Source organism: Ananas comosus, linkage group 4, assembly GCF_001540865.1.
Source record: "Ananas comosus cultivar F153 linkage group 4, ASM154086v1, whole genome shotgun sequence".
NCBI lineage: Eukaryota > Viridiplantae > Streptophyta > Magnoliopsida > Poales > Bromeliaceae > Ananas > Ananas comosus.
The window spans coordinates 12,198,177-12,217,643 of record NC_033624.1 but is presented as its reverse complement, the minus strand read 5'-3'; the positions used below and the strand labels follow the sequence as shown (position 1 = coordinate 12,217,643).

At 33.9% G+C, this 19,467-nt stretch overlaps 2 long non-coding RNA genes across 66 annotated transcripts; both read right to left on the bottom strand.

Moving 5' to 3' along the window:
• On the bottom strand, positions 1,047–4,841 carry LOC109709299. Of its 16 annotated transcripts, XR_002215988.1 has the most exons (8): positions 4,096–4,841; positions 3,903–4,003; positions 3,084–3,177; positions 2,368–2,932; positions 2,152–2,269; positions 1,970–2,015; positions 1,777–1,839; positions 1,047–1,402 (listed from the first exon to the last, which is right to left on the bottom strand). It is a non-coding gene; the product is annotated as an uncharacterized LOC109709299 (long non-coding RNA). The 16 variants fall into 16 exon arrangements; XR_002215986.1 differs by lacking the exons at positions 1,777–1,839; positions 1,970–2,015 and adding an exon at positions 3,618–3,798; XR_002215987.1 differs by lacking the exon at positions 1,970–2,015.
• LOC109709300 lies at positions 6,928–18,405 on the bottom strand. Of its 50 annotated transcripts, XR_002216047.1 has the most exons (18): positions 18,354–18,405; positions 17,273–17,794; positions 17,024–17,188; positions 16,744–16,788; positions 15,991–16,025; positions 14,380–14,666; positions 14,203–14,311; positions 12,445–12,491; positions 12,236–12,340; positions 11,958–12,143; positions 11,497–11,590; positions 11,271–11,346; positions 10,986–11,037; positions 10,780–10,857; positions 10,299–10,379; positions 8,590–8,622; positions 8,381–8,493; positions 6,928–8,280 (listed from the first exon to the last, which is right to left on the bottom strand). It is a non-coding gene; the product is annotated as an uncharacterized LOC109709300 (long non-coding RNA). The 50 variants fall into 50 exon arrangements; XR_002216037.1 differs by adding an exon at positions 15,800–15,843 and having other exon boundaries at positions 12,236–14,311; XR_002216046.1 differs by having other exon boundaries at positions 6,928–7,447; positions 8,241–8,285; positions 12,236–14,311.

Below are 19,467 nucleotides of genomic sequence, written 5' to 3'. Positions count from 1 at the left end.
TTAAAAGATTTGGAATATTGTGCAGAATCTAGGGGCCTAATTTAACAAAGAGATAAACAAAACTGTGGGAAAACTCCGACTTACAGTTAAACTTCTCCTGTGTAGAGTCTATTTTAACAACTTTCAACCAAAACAGTATTTTTTTCAAGCACCTAAATTCGAGAATAAACTAAACAAAAGACAAAATGATGTAATTCAGATGAATGCTTACTAGTTTCTAGAGCATTTATTTCTCTTACATTATTATGCTCATCTCGTTTAAGATTCATATGGCTTGCTCTACTGATTTTGTGAATTGATCAACTATAAAAGAACTACATTATCATCTAATAAAAACTTTAAGGAAAGAAATGTATCCCACTTTGCCAGAAAACACATAAAACAAGGCAGTAGCAATGATAGCAAGAAGAATACATGGAAAATCTATCAAGATAATTTGTTCTGGAGAAAGCAAACAGAGAGAAAATCTAATTGTATCTTCAACTACCTTGCCCTGTTATGTATTAAACATGGCTGACTCCTTTCCAATCTCATTGTTCACTATGCTTCACACATAATAATGTAGTTTAAATTGGCAAAAGGACCAGTTTTTGCTCTCTCGCTGCAAGGTTTTGGCACTTCACATTTTCCAAATACATTTTCTTTCCTTTCTTTATTTTTGAGAAAATGGTAGGCTGCTACCACTTCATTTAATTAGCATTTTCCAAATACAATTTCAATGCAATGGTGCAACCATCAAGACTATGCAGTGAAATAGAAGACCTATCATTGCAACAATAAAATATTCTCTATGGAACCAAATAAGAAGTTCCCCGCTATAAACTAAAGTAAGAAAAGAAAAACAGAAAAGCAAAAAGAATCAATCAAAACAATTCAAAAGACAAAAAAAAATCCAACAGTTTTGCATGAAATCCAACAAGATATTTGGATTTTGAACAAATCCATCACATCAAAAGCGAAATACAAATCTAGATTAAACAGCTAGACAACCAATTGAAGTTTGAGTCCCACAATTGGATGCCTGAAGAGTTCAAAAGCCAACAGCAGAATGTAAATATTCGATGATATTCAGATAAGTTATAATATTTGGCAATTTTGATCCAATAACTTCAAATGTAAAGAAAGTTATGGATTCTGATTCCATACTCTTTTTTTTTGAATTAAAGTTTATGTATTCTACAAAAATCTGAGAATGTCGAGAAGCAGCATTTCAATAGACTCACGAGGCACTATAAACTCAATAATTTGCACAGCTGGAAGAATAATTTACTTTATTTGCACACCTGGAAGAAGAATATTCCACTAAAATCTGAGAACGTTGAGAAGCAGCATTCCAAGAGACTCACGAGGCACCATAAACTCAATAATTTGTGCACCTGGACGGAGAATATATTTTATTTCCCTGTAATAACACTATCATCACACTAGCACCAGCATAAGAAGCACAAAAAATCAAATAATCTTCAGAGTAATTAAACACAACAAAGCCAATCAACTAGTAGAAGCAAAATGTTTTGCCTCAAACTCATGATGAGGTTAGAGAGCCCATACAAGTAAATCATTAAACAAATTTCCAATTGTTGGTCACTAAGGGAACAATACATAAATTTCCCTTGTCCTGTGTGGCTACAAGTGATGTTAAGATAGAATCATTCACAGAATTCATATAGATTTTGGACTAGAGAGCTCTCTCTAAACTATTTGAAACTGGAAACTTTTTTATTGGCTTTCCTGAAATTCACAAACACAAATAGCACATCAGATGAAAAGAGTCACCTAGTTCTAGAACTTCGATTACACCTAAACCCTTTTCTTCTCGTTCACTTATCAATTAGCTACCTGCAGGTAAATTCAGCTAGAACTGTAAAGAAGTACCAGAAAGTAAAATTACGAGCATTAAAGAAAGTTGTTTCAATTTTTTTTTTTTTTTAAAAAATCAGATCAGATATGTTAGTTGGAATAGGAGCACCTAAATCCTTCTTCTCCGGATGCAAAAACTCGACAAATTCCTCAATCTTTTCCAAACAGAAAGTTCATGAATCATGAATAAAAGCAGTAACAAAATCAAACACAGCAGAATCACGATCAAGCATTGCAAGATATATAGTTCGCCTCAAAGAATCATCTCGCTTTCTTTAGATCAAAACGTACTCAGACTTTAATAGATCAGGGATCCGGTGATCTCAAATCGACAAGAGAGGTCAAGATCGAGATCAGTCTTGGCTTCAAATCGAGGATTCGATGGAGGGAATGGAAGAGGTATCTGATCCTTCATCACATTGGAGGGAGAGATAGAGAGATCAAATTCTTACAATGGAAAAGGGATTTATTTAATCCTTCGAAGATTAAGAGCATTCGAGTTAGTACCTTAGGGTTTAGTTTGCACTTCGACTCCGTTGGTTTTGGAGTCACCGACAAGTGGAAGAGAGGAGGAGAGAAGGAGAAGAGCAATTGGTCCCGATTTGGATTGGAATGGCGCATGGAGGGCAAAACAATTATGTAGCCCTCGTCCATTGCCTTCATGCTATCCTGTGCTTCATCACGTGGTAATGTGCACGTTAACCTTCCAGTGTCAAGTACAATGAGCTAAGATCAAACCACTGGGACTAAGGCCGGTTTGGTTTAAAAAAATGACATACTATAACCGGCTGGTTTGTTTTAAGCCGTTTCTCATGATCAGAACTGAAAGTTAATCAAAATAATGAATCAAAATAATGCAGTTCCTAGTTCCTACCATATTGACCCAAAACCCAACCAGTTTTTTTTTTCTTCAAAATGATAAAGAAAATCTAAACCAGACCTAACCATTGGTTTGATTCGGTTACTCTGTTTAGCAGTTTCACACCCCTAACTTGCTCCATGAGTTTGAGAGCTGGCTCTACGACCAAATCTAAAAGCCTTCCGTTATGTTATAGCGCAATCGGAGTCCGACCTGTTACCATCAAATGACCAATTATGTAAAGAGAGAATAAATGCAACATATGAAGCTCTATTTTTTTTTTTTTTTTTTAAGCTAGTAACATTACAGCTTAGTGACATAATACAGTTTAAGAAGAAAAATATACACAGTTAAGGAATCATACGAGAGATCTTTGCATGAAAAAGTTCAACTTTCCCCTTGAATGCAAAAGTTCTTTCTTTGAATGCTTGCAAAAACAGGTCTGAATTCCGTTTCAACTGGACAAGAAGATTTGTTTTGGATTATGCCCACTTTTAGATAAAACAGTTAATCAAACCTTTCAAAAAAAAAGAAGAAAAAGAAAAAGAAAATTAGTTTTTTAATGACTTGTTGTGCACAAGTTTCATAAATTAGTAAAAACAGGCTCAAACTTCATTTCAAACTGGACAAGATTTGTTTTGAATTTTGCCTGTTTCAAGAAAAAAAAAGGAATTTCCCTAAAAAAAACAAGAAATCAGGCGCAAGAAAAAAAAAGGAACTTCCATAAAAAAAAAACAAGAAATCAGGCACAAGGTCATGGATTTGCACTGCGTACCTCTATACATTTAATGAATGACAGATTCTTTGTTTTTATAAAAGCTTCAATTCTCACTCACTCTACAAAGCATTAACTTGAAAGCATGATTACCAACTTAGAAAGTCACATTATGCCACTAACATCAAGGTAGAGTGGTGCTCTTCATTTGCAAAAGCAAGAAATATTGGGTAGTCGTAATCGAGGCTCTAGTCGGAACTACTTGTCATGCTTGACAAATAAATCATCGTTGAGCCATTTTATGACTGCTCCAAAGATATTATCCTCTCAGTTTAAACTTACCACTCCAGAATTCGTCTCGTGCCTGGAGTATAGTTTTTTTTAAAAAAAAATTTTAAAAAAAATTTAGAAGGAAACAAATACTTTGTTGCTAAATATTCATTACAAAACTGAACTCCAACTACTTACTCGTTAACAGTTTATGTGGGGGCTTCTAAACAAAAGGCTATAACTTGCTCATGCAATCCAAGCTTCTTTTTCAACTATAACCCAGATACTGAAAATTTTGGCTGATATACAAAGAAAATATCGCAGTTACGTATTAATTTATGAATTCGGTTTGTAAAGGAATATATGCACAGGAAAAGTTATAGAGGCATACTTTGTCTTATCTGACGAGATTGAAGCAGCGCACTTTCGATAAAGCACCTGCAAGAGAAATTTGTTCCTATCATACCGAAGATACTTACCAATCACTCAGATTCTGATATCATGTAACAAATCAAAGAAATTACCCTTTTTTAATCTCTCTTTAAGAACCATCCCTGGCTACCTTACATGACAATCAAAAATACAAAAGTCTACTAAAAACAAATTATTAAATAAAGTTGAGAGAGAAAAACAAAAAAAAGACAGAAGAAAAGAATCACCAGATTGAAATTCACATAAAAATACTCTGTAAACCTAGCCACGCTCCTAACAACAGAATGGATAAAATCCTTTGTAAACCTAGTCAAATTCGCAAGAAGCTTACAATGATTTTCTCACAAATTTCAGGTATCTATCCAGCAAGTAGCATTAAGTTCTTATGCACGCTTGCAGTTAAGAAGAAATGACATGAAATGACTGAAAGTGAAGAAGTTTAAATCAGACAACTATTGTGTTATACACGCACTACATTAAAGTAATAGAGGATAACAAAATCAACATATATTACAACAGACTGTTTCATTGTCATCAAGTAAAATATATGATGCTGAATACTGAAGCAAATTTAATAGTAAGTTGAAACTTGAAAGACAGAGATACCAATTAGCCAAGTTGTTTCAAATATCAAAATATTTAAAGCAAAGCTCAGCCATACGAGTGCTAGAATAAAAGATGAAGTAAGCATGGATTGTTAAAAGCAGAAAAAAATGCATCGCCACCTTGCCAGAAAAACCATAAGAGGGATCAATGATAGCAAGAAGAATACATGAAATCTATCAGATAATTTGTTCTGGAGAAAGCCAAAGAGAGAGAAAATTTAATCGTATCTTCAACAAATTTACTGTTTATGTATTAGACTTGCTCGACCTCCTTTCCAATCTTCATTGATTCCACACCATATGCTTCACACAAAATGAAGTGTAGTTTAAATTGGACAAACAGGACCAGTTTTTGCTATCATCGCTGAAGTATTTGGACTGGGATTGCAATTTTCAAATACATTTTCTTTCCTTTCCCTTTTTTTTGAGAAAAGTGGTAGGACTGCTACCTCATTTAATTAGCATTTTCCAAATAAAAATTCAATGCAATGTGGCAACCACTCGAGCGTGAAATAGAACCTTCATTGCAACAATAAAATATTCTCTATGGAAGCCAAATAAGAAGTTCCAGCTATAAACTAAAGTAAGAAAAGAAAAACAGAAAAGCAAAAAGAATCATCAAACAATTCACATAAGACAAAACAACCCAACAGTTTTGCACGAAATCCAACAAGATATTTTGATTCTTGAACAAATCCATCACATCAACAAGCGACAATACAAAACTAAAAGACTAAACCAGCTAGACAACTCAATTGAAGTTTAGTCCCCAACAATTGGAATCCTGAAGAGTTTCCAAACTAACAGCAAGAATGCAAATATCGACTGATATCAGATAAGTTATAATATTACATTTTGATCCTAACATTCAAATGTAAAAGAAAGTTATGGATTCTGAATTCATACTCTTTTTTTTTATTAAGTTTCTTACCAAAAAATGAATTTTCTAAGAATGTTGAAAGCAGCTTTCAATAGAACTAACGAGGCGCACTATAAACTCAAATAATTTGCACAGCGCACCTGGAAAGAGAATTCTTCTATTTGCCTGAAGAAACATATTCACTAAACATCTGAGACAGTTGAAAGCAGCATCAATAGACCTGCACAGCACCATCAAACTCCAATACATTTGTCACCTGCACGGAGAACTCACTATGTTACTTTCCCCTGTAATACTACGTATCATCAACGCTACACCGAGCATAAAAGCCACATAAATCAGATAATCTTCAGAGTAATTAAACACAACAAAGTAACTAGTAAATTTTCTACCAGCATCAGATTATAGAGTCCCAATAATGGTAAAGTCCATTAAAAACAAGAATTTCCAGATTGTTGGTCACCCTAACCGGCGAAATCCATACAATCCGCTCCTTGTCTCTGCTGGCTACAAGGAGTTAAGCATAAGAATAAATTTTCACCAGAATTACATATAGATTCGGACTAGAATGAAGCCTCTCTACCTATTTCCTCGGGATTTTTAATTGGCACTTTCCTGAAATCAACAACACCAAATAGACAACAATCAGATGAAAAGTATCAACCTAGTTTTGCGATTGCTAAAACACCCTTTCTCTTACTCGTTCATTTATCCAAATTTAGCCTACCTCTGCAGTAATTCAGGCTAAGAACTGTAAGAAGTACTAAGAAAGAAAAAATTACAGCATTATATGAAATTGTTTATTTTTTTAAAAAAAAATAGTTAGTTAGTTGGAATAAGAGAGCAACCTAAATCCTTCTTCTCACAGATGCAAACTCGGCAAATTCCTCGAACTATCTTTCATCTCAAACATAAAAGTTCATGTGAAACATGAACAAAGCAGGAACAAAATCAGACCACAGCAGAATCACCAGGATCCGAAAACGCATTGCAATATATATATAGTGACTCGCAGTCAAAGACATCATGAGCGATCAGCTTTTCTTTAGATCACAAACGTACTCGATTTTTAATAGATCAGCGGTTTGTGCTACTAGAGGTCAAGATGCAGATCAGTCTTGCTCAAATCGAGGGATTCAATGGAGGGAATGCGAAGAGGTATCTGATCCTTCATCACATTGGAGGGAGAGAATTAGAGAGATCAAAATTCTATACAATGGAAAGGGATTTATTTGGATCCTAGTTTAGTTGAAGATTAGGAGCATTTCGAAGTTAGTACCGTAGGGTCTAGTTTCCAGGGATCCTTGGGTTTTCTATTGTATTGCAAGATCCTTGCATGATCAAGTTCCACTATCTCTTTGCATGTAAGTGTGTTCTTTGGTTTCTCGTAATTAGGGTACACAAAGTTTTTAAATTAGGAAAAATTAGGTCCGAATTCTACTTCAAGTTGGACAAGGAGATCTATTTGAAGTATGCTTACAAAAAATGCAATTTATTGAAAAGATTTTTTGATTAGAGTAAACAGTTAGCTGACTGTTGACGAACATATGATTCAAATTTCAAAACACACATCATTTTTAAACATAATCAGATCTCTCCCGGCATATCATAATAGATCAGTTTAAATAGGTGACTAAGGACCAAGGGCAAAAAGGAGTGTTTGCTGCATTATACCTTGCTGTGGCCAAGTGAAAATGAGTGCCTACGTAGTCGTAAATGCGAGGTTTCCTCTTTGTATCTTCTCATGCCAAAAATGATCTCCACGTGATATGGTGCAGTTAAGAAATCTCCAGGCAACAGCACTCAAAAGAGGATGAAATTTCAGTCTCAAATAAAAACAAAAAGACAGACTTTAATTCTCGTCTAATACATACAGCTAATTAATTTCTTTTTAGAAAAAAGGAGAATTAAAATGCAGAAGACTCTTCTGACTAAATAGTTGTTATTTCTTCGCCATGCTGAACTTTAAAAACCTAAACATTACCCTTTGATTGTTTTAAATCGTTATTACTTTACCTCCTCATGTTAGTTCCTTATCAGCGATCTTTTGGAACATAAAATGAAATTTTGAATGAAATACTAATACAGAAACTCCCTGGTTTTATCCCATTCCTTTACCTTTCGAAGAAGGGCAATTTTAGTATTTCCAGACATCAACGAAAATTTTTATTGCATTTTATAATAAGATCTAGAAGAGAACTGATGGGAATGGATAAAGTGGCAATAGCTTAAAAGCAAAGACGGTACTATATAGCTTAACGTTCGAAATTAATGAGTCGAACCGCACCAAAAAAGAACAATGGGCCATAACAAATAAACACCTCCACAACTTATAATTTTTTTATTCAAGTTATTCTAGATAGTTTACTTTTTAAAAATTTAATAATTCCGTTAAAATATTAAACGTTAAATATTTACTTCATTCGCTAAAAATTAATCAAACCATTAAATTTGATGAAATAAATAATTAATTTGATAAAATTCATAATTTTAATTAAATAAAATCATGTAATTTCAAAAAATTGAAGTTAAGGAGGTGCAATGAAAAAAAAATAAAAATAAGTGGAGGTGGCCAATTTAAGCCAGCGAATTGTCGAAGGGATTCCCAATACACTTTACCTTCTGACTAGGTACACCTTTTGAATTTTCAGGGTCCAACCTGTTCTACAAATAACCATAACAAATTAATAAAGAAACAATAAAAGCAACATATAAAATTAGCTTTTTCAGATAAAAATATTACAGTTTAGGAATCATACCAGAGATGGTTGTATCTTGCAAAATCCTTGCATGAACAAATTAGACTACCTCTTTGCATGTCAAGTTATGTTGCACAAAGTTTGTGAATTAGCAAAACCAAGCTCGCCTGTCTCTGGACAAGGAGATTTGCTTTGAATTATGCCTGCAAAAAAAGCAGATTTATTGAAGGCTCTACAGAAGATAATAAAATATCCGACTCAAAACATACCTCATTGTTAAATCAGAGCGACGTTCTTCTCTCCTGGTATATGATAACTGATCAGCTTATATGGACGAAGAAAGACCAAGAACAAGAGAGAAAAAACTAAAGCACATTGCTGCATAATAACTTGCTGCAGCCAATTGAAGACGAGTGCCCACATTCTAGAATACATGAAGCTTAGCTGCCATCTATGACAATTATATAATTCAGATCGTTTCAGTTATTCATTTATTTAACTTAACAAGATCAAATTAAATTTAGGAGTCAAGTAAATTTTTTTCTTCGATCTCTATAACTAGACCATGATATATTTGAAACAGCCACATGGATTCTCTCCAACAAAAATTGTTAGTTTAAAAGATTTGGAATATTGTACAAAATCTAGGGGCCTAATTTAACAAAGAGATAAACAAAACTGTGGGAAAACTCCGACTTACAGTTAAACTTCTCTTGTGCAGAGTCTATTTTAACAATTTTCAACCAAAACAGTATTTTTTTTCAAGCACCTAAATTCGAGAATAAACTAAACAAAAGACAAAATGATGTAATTCAGATGAATGCATACTAGTTTCTAGAGCATTATTTCTCTTACATTATTATACTCATCTCATTTAAGATTCATATGGCTTGCTCTACTGATTGTGTGAGTTGATCAACTATAAAAGAACTACATTATCACCTAATAAAAACTTTAAGGAAAGAAATGTATCCCACCTTGCCAGAAAACACATAAGATAAGGCAGTAGCAATGATAGCAAGAAGAATACATGGAAAATCTATCAAGATAATTTGTTCTAGAGAAAGCAAAGAAAGAGAAAACCTAATTGTATCTTCAACTACCTTGCCCTGTTATGTATTAGACATTGCCGACTCGTTTCCAATCTCATTGTTCACTATGCCTCACACATAATAATGTAGTTTAAATTGGCGAAAGGACCAGTTTTTGCTATCTCGCTACAAGGTTTTGGCACTTCATATTTTCCAAATATTTGACGAGTGTATCATATCAAATTAGACGCATCAACTTTTCGCAGAATTCCGAGCTATAAACAAAAGTTACAAAACTAAGAAAAGAAAAGCAGAAAAGTGAAAAGAATCCATCAAAACAATTCATAAGACAAAAATCCAACAATACTCTGCAGTAAAATAGAAGACCTATCATTGCAACAAAAAAATATTCCTATGGAACCAAATAAGAAGTTCATATTTGACGAGTGTATCATATTAAATTAGACACATCAACTTTTCAAAGAATTCCGAGCTATAAACTAAACTAAGAAAAGAAAAGCAGAAAAGTGAAAAGAATCCATCAAAACAATTCATAAGACAAAAATCCAACAAGAAATTCGGATTTTGAACAAATCCATCACATCAAAAGCGAAATAGAAATCTAGATTAAACAGCTTGCCAACCGATTGAAGTATGAGTCCCATATAATTGGATGCCCGAAGAGTTCAAAAACCAACAGCAGAATGCAAAAATTCGATAATATTCAGATAATATAGTAAAATTTGGCAATTTTGATCCAATAACTTCTTTGCAGCACATGCTTCCTTTAAGTTACGGATTCCGATTCCATACTCCTTTTTTTTTGAATTAAAGTTTATGTATTCTACTAAAATCTGAGAATGTTGAGAACATTTCAATAGACTCATGAGGCATCATAAACTCAACAATTTGCACAGCTGGAAGAAGAATTTACTTTATTTGCACACCTGGAAGAAGAATATTCCACTAAAATCTGATAAAGCAGCATTCCAATAGACTCATGAGGCACCATAAACTCAATAGCACACCTGGAAGGAGAATATATTTTATTCCCTGTAATAACACTATCATCACGCTAGCACTAGCATAAGAAGCACAAAAATCAGATAATCTTCAGAGTAATTAAACACAACAAAGCCAATCAAATAGTTGAAGCAAAATGTTTTGCCTCAGACTCATGATGAGGTTAAGAGAACCCATACAGGTAAATCCTTGAACAAATTTCCAATTGTTGGTCACTAAGGAGACAATATAAAAATTTCCCCTTGTTCTGCGTGGCTACAAGTGATGTTAAGATAGAATCATGCACAGAATTCATATAGATTTTGGACTAGAGAGCTCTCTCTAAACTATTTGAAACTGGATACTATTTTATTGGCTTTACTGAAATTCACAAACACAAATAGCACATCAGATGAAATGAGTCACCTAGTTCTAGTACTTCGGTTGAAGCATCAGATTTATTACCTAAACCCTTTTCTTCTCATTCATTTACAAATCAGCTACCTGCAGGTAAATACAGCTAGAACTGTAAAAAAGTACTATAAAGTAAAATTAGGAGCAATGTAGAAAGTTGTTTCAAAATTTTAAAAAATAAAAAATCGGATCAAATATGCCAGTAGGAATAAGAGCACCTAAATCCTTCTTCTCCAGATGCAAAAACTCTGCAAATTCCTCAATTTTTTCCTTCAAACAGAAAGTTCATGAATCATGAACAAAAGCAGTAACAAAATCAAACACAGGAGAATCAAGATCAGAACCAAAAGCTGAATCAAAATAACGTGGTTCCTAATCCTACCATATTGACCCAAAACCCAACCAGTTTTTTTTTCTCAAAATGAAAACAAAAATCTAAACCAGACCTCAACCATTGGTTCGATTTGGTTACTCTGTTTAGCAGTTTCACACCCCGAACTTACTCCATGAGTTTGAGAGCTGGTTCTATGACCAAATCTAAAAGCCTTCTGTTATGTTCTAGCGCAATCGGAGTCCGACCTGTTATCATCAAATGACCAATTATGTAAAGAGATAATAAATGCAACATGTGAAGCTCTATTTTTTTTGGTTTTTTTAAGCTAATAACATTACAGCTTAGTGACATAATACAGTTTAAGAAGAAAAATATACACAGTTAAGGAATCATACGAGAGATCTTTGCATGAACAAGTTCAACTTTCTCCTTGAATGCAAAAGTTCTTTCTTTGAATGCTTGCAAAAACAGGTTCGAATTCCATTTCAACTGGACAAGAAGATTTGTTTTGGATTATGCCACTTTCAGATAAAACAGCTAATGAAACCTTTCAAAAAAAAAAGTTTTTTAAAGACTTATTGTGCACAAATTTCATAAATTAGTAAAAACAGGCTCAAACTTCATTTCAAACTGGACAAGAAGATTTGTTTTGAATTATGCCCGTTTCAAGTAAAAAAACAGGAATTTCTCTGGAAAATTAAACAAGAAATGAGGCGCAAGGTCATGGATTTGCATTGTGTACCTCTATTCATTTAATGAATGTCAGATTCTTCGTTTTTATAAAAGCATCAATTCTCCAAAGGTATTATGCCACTAACATGATTACCAACTTAGAAAGTTACATTATGCCACTAACATCAAGGTAGAGTGGTGCTCTTCATTTGCAAAAGCAAGAAATATTGGGTAGTCGTAGTCGAGGCTCTACTCGGAACTATTCGTCATTCTTGACGAGTAAATAATTGTTGAACCGTTTTATGACTGCTCCAAAGGTATTATCCTCTCAAGTTTAAACTTTCCCTTGGACTCCACAATTTGTCTCAGCCTGGAGTATGGTTAAAAAAAAAAAAAAAGTTAGCAAGAAACAAATACTCTGTCGCTAAATATTCATTACAAAACTGAACTCAAACTACATACTCGTTAACAGTTTATGTGGGGGCTTCTAAACAAAAGGCTATAACTTGCTCGTACAATCCAAGCATCTTTTTCAACTATAACCCAGATACTGAAAAATTTGCCTTGCTGATATAGCAAGAATATGTGTGGCAGTTACGTAGCATGATAATTAATTTAATGAATTCGGTTTGTAAGGGAATATATGCAGAGGAAATGTTATAGAGGCATACTTTGTTATATCCGACATTATTGAAGCAGTGCACTTCCGATAAAGCAGCTGCAACAGAAATTTGCTCCTATATCATATAGAAGATACTTACCAATCACTCAGATGCTGCTATCATGTAACAAATCAAAGAAATTTCCCCTTTTGTTTCTCTCACTCTCTCTCTTTAAGAACCATCCCTGGGGTACCTTACATGGCAGTCAAAAATACAAAAGTCTACAAAAAAACAAATTATTAAATAAAGTTGAGAGAGAGATACAAAAAAAAAAAAGAGAAAAAAAAATCACCAGATCTGAAATTCACATAGGTAGGGATAAAGTACTCCGTAAACCTAGTCACATTCCTAACATAGGGATGGATAAAATCCTCTGTAAACCTAGTCAAATTCCCTACATAGCTTACAATGATTTTCTCACAAAATTCAGGCATGTATCCAGCAAGTAGCTGTAAGTTCTTATGCACACTTGCAAGTTAAGAAAGAAATAACATGAAATGACTGAAAGCGAAGAAGTTTAAATCAGACAACCTTTGTGTTATACACGCACTACATTAAAGTAATAGAGGATCACAAAATCAACATATATTACAACAAACTATTTCATCGTCATCGAGTAAAATATATGATGCTGGATACTGAAGCAAATTTAGCAGTAAGTAGGAAGCCTGAGATACCAATTAGCCAAGTTGTTTCAAATATCAAAATATTTAAAGCAAAGCTCAGCCATATGAGTGCTGGAATAAAAGATGAAGTAAACATGGATTGTTAAAAGCAGAAAACCTTTTGGGAAAAAAGTTAAAGGGATCCCCGCTCAAACTATAGGTTATTTTGAAATAGACCCCTCAGTTGTTTTTCTTCCGATTGATATTCCCTCAAATTTTATTTTATTTTATTTTTTTAATTATTTTCATACATTAGAAGAGGAGAATCATTAAAAATTAAAGCTGTTTGACAGCCCCAAATTCTCCAAGTGAAAATAGCATGAATCAAAATAATCAAAAGTCGAGGAAGCCAAATTCAAAAGAAAAATAATTGAGGGTTCAATTTCAAAATGGCCTATAGTTGAGAGGGTCCATGTAAATTTTTAATCAAACTATTTTAACGTCGTATTCGTAGTAGGTTGATGCTTTCACATAATGACAAAAACTATAAGGGAAAGAAAAGAAAGAAAGAGGCAATAAAGCTGATCGTTGGAAGGAACCTCCAAGCAATTAAAGAGGCATCTACCATTATGCAGCCGAAATCAAAACTTAGTGACACCTGAAAACAAGAGGTCAACGTGGAAGATCTTGCTGCTGCAATTACCATGTTGTCATCTGAAAATGTGACTGGTCATATATTACACTACCCAAATTTTGTGAATGAATATTAGGTCCGAAAAGGAGATTTATCTCCCTCTAGAACCTGTGCTCCTTTCTCCATAGCTATCTTTTAATGCAAAGGTTCGAGATGCATGTATCTTTTTTGTAACACTTTGAATCCTCATTCTAATTGATTTTTCAATTTAATTAAATTAGACGCTATAATTTGCATTAGACGAAGGTAATTATCATTTATAAGATCATCCATGTATAATGCCATGCAAATAAAAACTCGACAATTCCCATACAAACTTACGAAATTGTCCCAATTAATTTAGGTACAAAATTCCATGATACTCCAACAATAGACATGTGAGGATAGATAAAAATTAGTTTTTTTCAGATAAAAATATTAGAGTTCAGGAATCATACTAGAGATGTCTGTATCTTGCAAAATCCTTACATGAACAAATTAGACTACCCCTTTGCATGTAAGTTATGGTGCACAAAGTTTGTAAATTAGCAAAACCAAGCTCTCGTCTCTGGACAAGGAGATTTGCTTTGAATTATGCCTGCAAAAAAAAGCAGTTTTTATTGAAAGCTCTACAGATGAGAATAAAATATCTTACTCAAAACATACCTCATTGTTAAATCAGAGCAATGTTCTTCTCTACTGCTATCAGATATCTTGACTCTCTTGCTCTGGTTCTTTATTCCCTTGGCAGCTATTTGCTGGCTTCCATCTAAACTCACTGAATAGCCTTTGTACTTATTTTTATGAATCTGTCTATTTTCATCAAATGATCATGAGCTGCTTTCCAAGTGAGAAGACTTCCGTAGATTGCTTTCCCAGTGAAAGAGAGCCCGCATGAAAGATGAGTCCTGTTCGTCCAACAGTTTCACCGGCCAAGAAGGATTGCAGGCAGGCTGAGAGGCAAGTATAGATCAGCTTATATGGACGAATAAAGAACCAGAGCAAGAGAGAAAGAAGTAAAGCATATTTCTGCATAATAGGTTGTTGCAACCAATTGAAGATGAGCGCCGACATTCTCGAATACATGAAGCTTAGTCGCCTTTTGTGACGATTATATAATTCAGATTGTTTGAGTCATTCATTTCTTTAACTCAACAAAATCAAATTAAATAAGGAGTCAAGTAAAAATTTGGCTTGGATCTCTATGACTAGACCATGATATATTCGAAACAGCCGCATGGATATCAATCCAACAAAAATAATACCAAGCAGTATCCAAGTACAAAGTTTCGAAAGAAAAAAGAAGAGAGAATTTGGATATTATACAGAATCTAGGGGCCTATTTAACAAAGAGATAAACAAAACAGACTTCTCTTGTGCAGAGTCTATTTTAACAAGTTTCAACTAAAACAGTATTTTCAATATCTAAATTGGAGAAATAAACTAAATAAAAGACAAAATGATGAAATTCAGATGAATGCTACCTAGTTTCGAGAGCATTTATTTCTGTTACATTATTATGCCCATCACGTTTAAGATTCATACGGCTTGCTCTACTGATTGTTTGAGTTGATTGACTAAGAAAGAACTACATTATCACCTAATAAAAGCTTGAACGACAGAAATGTATCCCATCTTACCAGAAAAAATATAAGATAAGGCAGAAGCAATGATATGCAAGAAGAATACATGGAAAATCTATCAACATAATTTGTTCTAGCGAAAGCAAAGAAAAAGAAAATCTAATTGTATCTTCAAGTACCTTGCCCTGTTATGTATTAGACATTGCTGACTCCATTCCCATCACATTGTTCGCTACACCCCTCACATAATGTAAAAATTGGCAGAAGGACCAGTTCTTGCTATCTAGCTACAGGGTTTTGACACTTAACATTTTCCAATTACTTTTTCTTTTTCTTTTTCTTTTTCTTTTTTCTTTTTGAGAAAATGCTAGCATGCTACCACTTCATTCAATTACATTTTTTTCAATGTAATGGTGCAACCAAAAGAAGACCCATCATTGCAACAATAAAATATTATTTATGAAACCAAACAAGAAATTCATATTTAAACGAATATATCACACCAAATTGAGACCCATCAACTTTTTGCAGAGTTCCCAGCTGTAAACTAAAGTAAGAAAAGAAAAACAGAAAAGCGAAAAGAATCCATCAAAATGGTTCATAAGACAAAAAAAGAAAATCCAACAGTTTTGCATGAGATCCAACAAGAAATTAAGATCTTGAGCGAAATACAAATCTAAATTAAACAGCTAACCGGCCGATTGAAGTTTGAGTCCCATATTTGGATGCCTGGAGAGTTCAAAAGCAAATAGCAGAATGAGAAAATTCAATAATATTCAGATAATTTAGTAACATTTGGCAATTTTGATCCAATAACTTCAAATGCAAAGAAAGAGTAGAATCCGCATGCCTCCTGTAAGTTATGGATTCTGATTCCATTTCTTGTTTTGAATTAAAGTTTATGTATTCTACAAAAATCTAATGTTGAGAAGCAGTGTTCCAATAGACTCATAGGCATCATAAGTTCAATAGTTTGCATGCCTGGAAGAAGAATATACTTTATTTCCCTGTAATACGAATATACTTTATTTCCCTGTAATAACACTATCACCATGCTAGCACCAACATAAGAAGCACATAAATCAGATAATCTTCAGAGTAATTAAACACAACAAAGCCAATCAAATAGTAGAAGCAAGATGTTTTGCCTCAGACTCATGATGAGGTTAGATAGCCTATATAGGTAAATCCTTTAACAAATTTCCAATTGTTAGTCACTCAGGAGACAATACATAAACCCCTTGTCCTGTGTGCCTACAAGTGATGTTAAGATAGAACCATGCGCAGAATTCATATATATTTTGGTCTAAAGAGCTCTGTGCCTCTGTCTAAACTATTTGAAACTAGAAACTTTTTGATTGGCTTTTCTGAAATTCACAAACACAATAGCACATCAGATGAAAAGAGTCGCCTATTTCTAGAACTTCGGTTGAAGCATCAGATTTACCAGCTAAACCCTTTTCTTCTTCTCGTTCGTTTATCAATCAGCTTCCTGCAAGTAAATTCAGCTGGAACTGTGAAATAGTACTAGAAAGTAAACTTAGGCGCAATATAGAAAGTTATTTCGAAATTTAAAAAAAAAATCAGATTCCTTCTTCACCAGGTGCAAAACTCCGCAAATTCCTCAATCTTTTCCTTCAAACAGCAGGTTCATGAATCATGAATAAAAGCAGCAACAAAATCAAACGCAGCAGAATCAAGATCAAGCATTGAACGATATAGTTCACCTCAAAGAATCATCTCGTTTCCTTAGATCAAAATGTACTTAGACTTTAATTGATCAGGGATCCTTTGATATCAAATCGACAACACAGTTCGAGATCGAGATCAATGTCGGCTCAAATTGAGGATTCGATCGAGGGAGTGGAAGAGGGATCCGATCCTTCATCACACTGGAGGGAGAAAAAGAGAGATCAAATTTTTAGGACGGAAAAGAAATAGGATCCTTCGAAGATTAAGAGAAATCAAGTTGATACCTTAGGGTTTCGTTCGCACTTCGGTTTCGTAGGTTTCGGAGTCGTCGACGAGGCGGGAGAAAGGAGGAGGAGAGAAGAAGAAGAGGATTGTTACCGATTGGAATAGCGCGTAGAGAGGCCGCGAAACCATTATATAGACCTCGTCCGTTGCCTTTATGCTTATCCTGCGCTTCATCACGTAATAACGCTTTTCAGTGTCACGTGTAATGGACTATAAGTAGAACAAACGGTTCGGTTTAAAATATATGAAGCACTACCCGGTTGGTCTGGTTTAAGCCGATTCTCATGATCAGAACCAAAACCTGAATCAAAATTATGCGGTTCCTCTCATATTGACCCAAACCAAACCGGTTTTTTTTTCTCAAAATAATAAAGAAAATCTAAACCGGACCTAGACCATCGGATATATCCGGTTATTCTGTTTAGCAGTTTCACACCCCTAAGTTACTCCATGAGTTTTGAGAACTAGCTCTATGACAAAATCTAAAAGCGTTATGTTCTAGCGAAATCGGCCAAATCAACCTGTTCCAATAAATGACCAATTAATTAAATAGACAATAACTGGAACATATGAAGCTCTATATTCCTATATTACTAGCTTAAAAAAACAAACAAAAAAATACAGTTAAGGAATCATACGAGAGATAAAATTTTTAGATGAACAAGTTCAACTTTCTCCTTAAATGCAAAAGTTCTTTCTTCGTATGCTTGCAAAAGCAGGTTTGAATTCCATTTCAACTGGAAAGAAGATTTGTTTTGTATTACACCGTTTTCAAATAAAACAGTTAATCAAACCTTTCAAAAAAAAAAAAAAGTTTTTTAAAGACTTGCGGTGCACAAGGTTTATAAATTAGTAAAAACAGGCTCAAACTTCCTCTAAGCTGGACAAGAAGATTTATTTTTAATTGTGTTTTGAGAAAAAAAAAGTAAAAAGTTTATATATTAGCCGGTTGATTAACATCTCTTAGATGAACATCTGAGTCAAAAGTACCTCATACATGGATCAGAATCACATATTATCCTCTCTTAGTATATGGTAAGCTTAAATAAAAACGACTAAATGATTGGTGCACACTGGTACCTTGTTGTGGCCAACAGAAGATGAACACCAAACCACCAACGGTCTGGGAACCTGCTTGCGAAAATAATCTCCTTAGTAATAAGACTCAGTTATGAAAATCTGATCGCAACAACATTCTAAAGTGAAAGAAATTGCAAATAACAATTAAACAGAAAGCAGTCTTTAGACGAAGCGTTATATCTCATTTAATTGTCCCATAATGCCATTTAAACTGGAAAAATGACTAGCACTTGCCACTTGGTTGTAGGTTTTGGTGCTTCGTCCAGCCACCGTGCCACTATCAGGGCTTGCCCAAAAGAGAGAAGAAAAGTACATCCATTAGTGTAATACTCGATCAATATAGTGTTGGAGGAACCCTCCCCTAACCTTTCAAAAAAGAAAAAGTGCAATACCCGACAGGAATTTTGTATTTGATCGAATGTTACAAATTGACTTGAGACACACTGATCAACTTTTCGCAAGTTCTCAGCTGCAAATATGAAAGGAAGAAGAAGTTTAAATACAAATATGGATTAAATAGCACTAATCAGCTGCAAATATAGGGTTTATTTGTGGTTACTTTCTCCCTAACAAGTTATCTTCTTCTTATTCTAACAGTCAAAAAATGTAATGATCACCAAAAGCGTGTTGTCCTTGCCGTGCATGGCTATGCCATTATGTTATAGAAATTTTACATACAATTCATATAGATTTCCAATAATAGTAGTAGCAATTGCGATTTCGAACCATTGAGGGTATTGCTCGACTGATGACAGCATTTAACTGCCCTATCATTCTGCCAACATGTACAGAAAATGGCACAGTAAAGCATATTTTAAGACGAGCTTCTCACAAAAGAAATATCAAATATGCAAGCAACAGAAATTAGAGATTGTACCAGGAAACTGCATGATGATGAAACAGAGTTCAAAATGGGTTAACAAATTTAGTAATCGATACTCTAGTAGATCACAAGTTAGCAGAAGTCGCGTTAACATCTCTAAAATAAAAACTAAGTAAATCGCTTGCCCAAGATGAATTTAGATTAACTCCAAATAAGATATATGGATGATAAGTATTAATCGTAGAAAACCAAGACAGATTGTTATTAGACTATCTAGTAAAATCAGCCGAT